The sequence below is a fragment of the Triticum dicoccoides genome, chromosome 1B, assembly GCF_002162155.2.
Source record: "Triticum dicoccoides isolate Atlit2015 ecotype Zavitan chromosome 1B, WEW_v2.0, whole genome shotgun sequence".
NCBI classification, from domain to species: domain Eukaryota; kingdom Viridiplantae; phylum Streptophyta; class Magnoliopsida; order Poales; family Poaceae; genus Triticum; species Triticum dicoccoides.
The window spans coordinates 10,109,095-10,116,164 of record NC_041381.1 but is presented as its reverse complement, the minus strand read 5'-3'; positions in this window follow the sequence as shown (position 1 = coordinate 10,116,164).

Below are 7,070 nucleotides of genomic sequence, written 5' to 3'. Positions count from 1 at the left end.
GCCTGCGGCCTCGTCCCCAGCCGTCCCCACGCCTCTCCGTCATGCTGCATCATCGGAGATCGCGGCGCCGCTGTTGCCCTCCTGCCTCTGCACCAGTCCCGGCCGCCGTCTTCGGCTCCCGAGCGCCAGCCTCCGCTGCAGCCCCCCTGCACCGCCTCTGCTTCGTTTGAGTGGGGTGGAGGACGCATCTCTGCTCGCCCGCATCGACTGGCTCCACCTCTGTTTTCCCTGCTCGATGCGTGAGCATCAATGCTCGCTCTCTTGCCCGCGCGTGAGTGCTTGCGTGGGCCACTTTGACCGGTGACCTCCTGAAGTTCAGGACCAAGACCAAGACCGCCCCGAACCATGTCGTCTCACCGGATCGCCAAGACCATCTCGGTTTTCGCCAAGTACAACTACGAACCCGAAGACACGTGTACGACTACATCCGAGGTGGATTTCATCAAGTTCCCCTACGACCGTGTACAACTACACGGTGATGCGCCAAGTTCGACTACATGGTCCGCCAAGTTCCTCTACCGATGACTCGAACGCCTACGGACCGTTGTACGACTATCGTCGCCGTGTACGACTACTTCCACTACATCGCGAGAACGTCTACTTCCCTCGACGAAACGCGTTCCGCCCCGAATGCATGCTTCGAAGGTATAACCGCCGAGAACGACCGTCGTGGACCGAATGCATGTCTCGAATGAGATGCATCGTTTGCACCGTGTCCAAATTGTCACTCATTTCCATGCCATTAACCCGTGGGAACCCGGTAGCCGGGATCACCCCACCATCTTGCATGACCCGCTCACGTCACACTTCCTTTTGCACTGGTATCTCCATGAGCTACCGGAACCGATATGTTTCTGTGGCATCATTTTCGGATATGTTGCGTGGCATCATTTTCGGATATGTTGCCGTGGCACCATTTCTGTTTCGCCGCCCGGGCACCCTTTTCATTCCGCCATGGTGACCTAATGCCTCGTATCATGCTCATGTCAACTTTTTCATAAAATTGCATAAAACTTGTATATGTCATCCGCATCATGTTAACAACATTTAAATGCTTAAAATTGTGTTTGCATTAAATTGCTAATGACATATGGGGATTTTCCGGAATTGTTGTTTGTTATTTCCGGCCTCATTTAAACTTGCCTAAATGGTTAGTTTTATTATGATTCACCCTTTTGCCATGTTTAATAACATTTAATATTGTTGGGTACATAACCGAGAGAGTACTAAATAATTCGATGTGGTATTTCGTCAATATGCAACTCGTTGCATATTGAGCTCCACTTAATTTGTAGTATTGTTTAAGCGCTTTGCCATGCCATGCCTCATTAACCCGGACATGCATCATACTTGATTGGCATCATGCCATGATTATGCTTGTGTGTTCACCATATTGTTTGCTTCTTTCCAGTTTGCTTCTCCCGTTAGCTTCGGTTTCGTTCCGGAGTTGTGAGGATTCGTTCGACTACGTCCGTTTGTCTTCTTCATGGACTCGTTCTTCTTCCTTGCGGGATTTCAGGCAAGATGACCATTACCCTTGATATCACTTCTATCTTTGCTTGCTAGTTGCTACGTTCTATAGCTATGCCGCGCTACCTATCACTTGTTTACCATGCCTCCCATATTGCCATGTCAGCCTCTAACCTTTTTCACCCCTCCTAGCAAACCATTGCTGGGCTATGTTACCGCTTTGCTCAGCCCCTCTTATAGCATTGTTAGTTGTAGGTGAAGTTGAAGATTGCTCCATGATGGACAGGATTATTTTTGGGATATCACAATATCTCTTATTTAATTAATGCATCTATATACTTGGTAAAGGGTGGAAGACTCGGCCTTATGCCTTGGTGTTTTGTTCCACTCTTGTCGCCCTAGTTTCCGTCATATCGGTATTATGTTCCCGGATTTTTGCGTTCCTTACGCGGTTGGGTGATTTATGGGACCCCCTTGACAGTTTGCTTTGAATAAAACTCCTCCAGCAAGGCCCAACCTTGATTTTACCATTTGCCTACCTAAGCCTTTTTCCATTGGGTTCTGCAGACTCAAGGGTCATCTTTATTTTAACCCCCCCGGGCCAGTGCTCCTTCGAGTGTCTGTCCGAAACGGGCAGACTGTGGGGCCACCTCGGGGCAACTCGAGGGCTGGTTTTACTCGTAGGCTGACCTATCCAGTGTGACCTGAGAACGAGATATGTGCAGCTCCTATCGGGATTTGTCGGCGCATCGGGCGGCTTTGCTGGTCTTGTTTTACCATTGTGGAAATGTCTTGCGAACCGGGATTCCGAGTCTGATCGGGTCTTCCCGGGAGAAGGTATATCCTTCGTTGACCGTGAGAGTTTGTGATGGGCTAAGTTGGGACACCCCTGCAGGGTATATAATCTTTCGAAAGCCGTGCCTGCGATTATAGGTAGATGGGAATTTGTTAATGTCCGGTTGTAGATAACTTGACACCAGATCCGAATTAAAACGCATCAACCGCGTGTATAGCCGTGATGGTCTCTTTTCGGCAGAGTTCGGGAAGTGAACATGGTTTTGGGTTATGTTTGACGTAAGTAGGAGTTCAGGATCACTTCTTGATCATTGCTAGTTCGCGATCGTTCTATTTGCTCTCTTCTCGCTCTTATTTGCGTATGTCAGCCACCATATATGCTTAGTCGCTGCTGCAACCTCACCACTTTACCCCTTCCTGTCCCATAAGCTTAAATAGTCTTGATCTCGCGGGTTTTGAGCTTGCTGAGACCTCGTGACTCACCAGATACTATCACAACAGTTGCAGGTGCGATGATACCAGTGCAGATGATGCAACCGAGCTCACATGGGGGCTCAACGAAGACCTTGGTCGTTGCTATGTTTCGTTTCATGTTGATCAGTAGTGGAGCCCAGTTGGGACGTTCGGGGATCTAGCAGTTGGGTTATCTTCTTTTCTTTTGGCTTCATCCGTAGTTGGACTATGTGTGTACTCTGAATGATGTATGAATTATATGTTCATTGTGTGAAGTGGCGATTGTAAGCCAACTCTTTATCCCATTCTTGTTCATTACATGGGATTGTGTGAAGATGACCCTTCTTGCGACAAAACCACCATGCGGTTATGCCTCTAAGTCGTGCTTCGACACGTGGGAGATATAGCCGCATCGTGGGTGTTACAAGTTGGTAATCAAAGCCATCCCCGACTTAGGAGCACCCTGCTTGATTTTTTGCTGACGTTGTTGAGTCTAGAACAAAAATGTTTTGAGTCTTAGGATTATATATATCGGAGAGTAGGATTCTTTTTACTCCTCAGTCCCTTCGTCACTCTGGTGAGGTCTCCTGACGTAGATGTTTTGACTTTCCTCTCCTCAAATTTCACTAATTTTTTTAGGATCACGCGGGTATCTTGGAATCGTTCCGATGGTTTTGTGACGAGAACATTGTTCTTGGTGCCTCCTGTCTATTATGTGGCATTAACCTGGGGAGTTGAGCTCCGAGGTGTTGTCGTCACAATTTTATCGTTGCAGTTCTGGAATACCTGAGTTTTGCCGACATCGAAAACCTCTTTTATGCAGTTGTTGGTGAGATAACCTCGACGTCACCCAGTACTGGGGAGTTCGGGAGTATTGCCATAACTCGTATAACGGATGCTTTTCGAAGGTTGAGGTACACGATTTCCGGAGTTTTCTTGGTTATGTGTTGACGGATGGATACACCTTGGATGTAGGAATTGTTAGTTTTGGGTGAGATATATATTGCTTCCCCTGTATCCCCAACACCAGATTGCATAACTAGAAAGTTTCGGGAGTTTAATAGGTGGGAATTCAAGTAGCTCCTAGAATATCTTTTCGACAGATGCATGATATGAGATTGGCGTTCGATGTCTAGTGGTCCGCCTTTCCATGGTCGTTTTTACAGTGGTCTCGTTGTGTCTTAAAGAACCCTTGGCTATGCTGGTTCGGGGACACTTCGTATGTCATGTGCACTGCCTTGTACATGATGGTGCTGTACACTCGAGCCCGTGTGGGCCCCACAACGAAAACTTCGGACGAAATCTCTAGCATATGTTTGTTCCGGCTTATTCTGCAAGCCAAATCCTTTCTGTTGTTTTATTTGTGGTATTCGAGTTGCTTCAAAGTCAAGTGGTGATTCCATACCTTTCCTAAATAGTGTTCTCGTATTTCTATGGGAATACTAATCCTTCTTGATCATCGAGATTGTCATGTTAATTCTTTTCCAACCGGTGTGCTTCTCTTCAAGTGGATCCGATATTTCAACATTAGCAAAATCAATTCTAAGTTTTTCTCAATGGTTTACATTCCATCTGCCCCAAGTTGCCTTTGTTTTCCCGCCCTCCCACCCTTAACTTCAAGGACTCAGATTTCTTGATTAGGTATCCCTTTTATGTGTGAGGAGTCTCTTCATTCATTTCTTTCAATGTTCTTATCCGGTGATTCTCAAGAAGATACTAACGAAGCTACAAGTTTATTATTCTTCGTTCATTTTTCTTCTCCGGTGGATTTACCTCAAGCTTTTGGTGTTGATCATATTCTTTTTCTCATTTCAAGTGCTTTCTTATGCCGGTGTATCTCTTAATCATTCAATTCTCGCTATTCCTTCGTTCTCGAGTGTTGTATATATCTCAGAAGGCCCGTCTTTCCATTCTCAATCTGTCCAAATTATTTCGAGGTTGTTACCTTATTCAGGCCATTTAAGTCAACCGGTGCAATTCCCCCCGTTTCAATCAATTGTTAAACGGTGTTTTCCTTTTGAGTGGGCCCTAACCCACAGGTCTTTTTCCAGGTTCTTACCTGACTCTTCTAATTTTCCCGGAGCCGTTCCCAAATTCTTTTCGAAGTTTGAGGTAAGAATGAATTCTCATCAGTCATATGTCCTTCTCCAAGATCTTTCAAATTCTTTTCATCGCTGGTTCAACCTTTATGCTCTTCATTCCGGAGTATCTCAACAATTCATGGTGGTTCTCATCATCATTCTCAACATTTGAAGACTGAAGAAGGATTTTTCTTAAATCTTGCTCCATTCTCTTCAAGATTCATGGTTCTAGCTTCATGCCATCCTCATAATTGTTTTGTTTGTGGATATTCTTTTCACCCATCCGGGGCATTTCAGGAGTCTTTTCAGTTTCATTCTCCGGAGCCAATCGTCTCAGAATTATTCATTCTCAGCTTTCAGCTCCCGTTCTCCAAATCTTACTGGTGCATCGTTCAAATATCCTCTAATCAGTTCATGGCCTCTTCGTTCTCATGTATATAAATCCCCTCAAGTATCTTCATTCGTTTTCCAATTCTTCCCGGTGAATTGTGCCTTCGCTACTTTCATTTTCAATTCTTACTGTGGTTCGTTCAAGATTTCTCTTGCTTCGTTATCGTATCAATTCATTCGTTCTTTTGTTGTTTCAATCCTACCGGTGGTTGTTGAAGACCTTCTCAAGTTTTGCGCTATATCTCTCTTAATCCTTTCTACGAGAATAAGTAGTATGCCAAATCCGTTGCTTGTCATCAATTTAAATTGGTGCAGGATACGCATAACATAATTCTTATTTTTGTTTCACCCAAGTGATTAATCCCTTCCTTCGGAGTTTGTTCAGGAGGAATAAATTCTTGGTTTCTTGTTGTTCATCTTTTCTTTTCCGGAGTTCCAAGTTTTTCTCGGTTATATCGTCGCGAAGCTCCATCTAAATCATTGCAAGGATTCACCTTGTGTTTTCAACTTCTCTTTCTTTCTATCATCCTTTTATTACCGGAGTTCTTCATGGAGGCTCTACATGGTGGTTCGTCAAGGAATCTTTTCATTCTTCAATTGTTTCGTCAAGATTTCTCTCAAAGTTAAGATCCGCCAAGCTATACTCTAAGATAAACATGGTGCTCAACACATGTTTTCTTTTGAGGAGTTCAAGTATTCTTCTTCTTGCATTTTGAAGTGCAATTCTTTCTACCTTATCATTTGAGGTGGTGTTATATCATTCTTGACAATTTTCATTCATGTTTCATGATTCACATGTTGTCAAGAACGAGGTATTTTAAATCCATCAATCCCTCCATTGGAGTTATCTTGGTATAGATTTCACCTAAAGCCTTCCCTAAGGAATGTTGCTCTTTGTGGTGCTTATCAATGATCCAAGTTTTCTCCTATCCTCTCGGCAAAAGCAGTTTTCATCTGTTCGTTGATCTCAAGCAAGCAATTGTTTCAGTTAGTGGCCGGTTGTCACCTCATAATTTTGAGACGTTTTCCATAACTCCACTACAAGCTTATTCGTTTCGTTGTTGGTTTTCCAACAACTCCGTGCAATTCTTCTTTGCAAGGATGCTTTCCAAGCTCATTTGTGGTAGAAGTTGGAATTTTTCTTCTCCATTCTTTTCTTCCCAACAATCTAGCTTCTATTCTTTCGTTCTGGAGGCAGTGTGTTGTTGATTTCATCAAGTATCATCCCATCTTCTCAAGTTCATGTTCAATTCCTTCCATTTACAGTCGGAGTGCTGCCAAAATTATATCATTCTTATTCATTCTTATCTCGTTTCAACCAGAGTGGTTCCAATTCCTTCCTGTCCATTGTACTCTTGATTCATGTCTTTGCAACCTTCAAGGTTCACATGGTGTTCCTTGTTTCTATTCTCTACCGCGGTGCTCTCAATTGTGTTCTACTCCGTTGTGTTCTCTCTTTCAACTTTTCAACCTCTCAAGGTTCTTTGGTTTCACTCTTTTGTCGAAGAAGCAACTTAGTTTTACCTCTTCTCTTCCTCTTCCGTTTCTCTCCGGTGCCATGCTAGATCTCGGGACGAGATCCTCTTGTAGTGGTGGAGTGTTGTAACGCCCCGAGACCGACGCTCGAGAAGACTTCCAGCTATTCCGAGTTTCACCGTGTGTTTTATTTGCTTGTTGCATTGCATCATGTCATCTCTTGCATTGCATCATTTCATCATGCCATCATATCATTAATTTTTAAAACTCAACTACATAAATTGTGTGGATCTTCGATCCATTTAAATCGAGGGAAGGGTGATTTCTCTTTATAACATACCCTCCTGATATTTAGGGAGATATTATAAAATATTCCATTGTTTTGGAATCACCCATGAACCCACT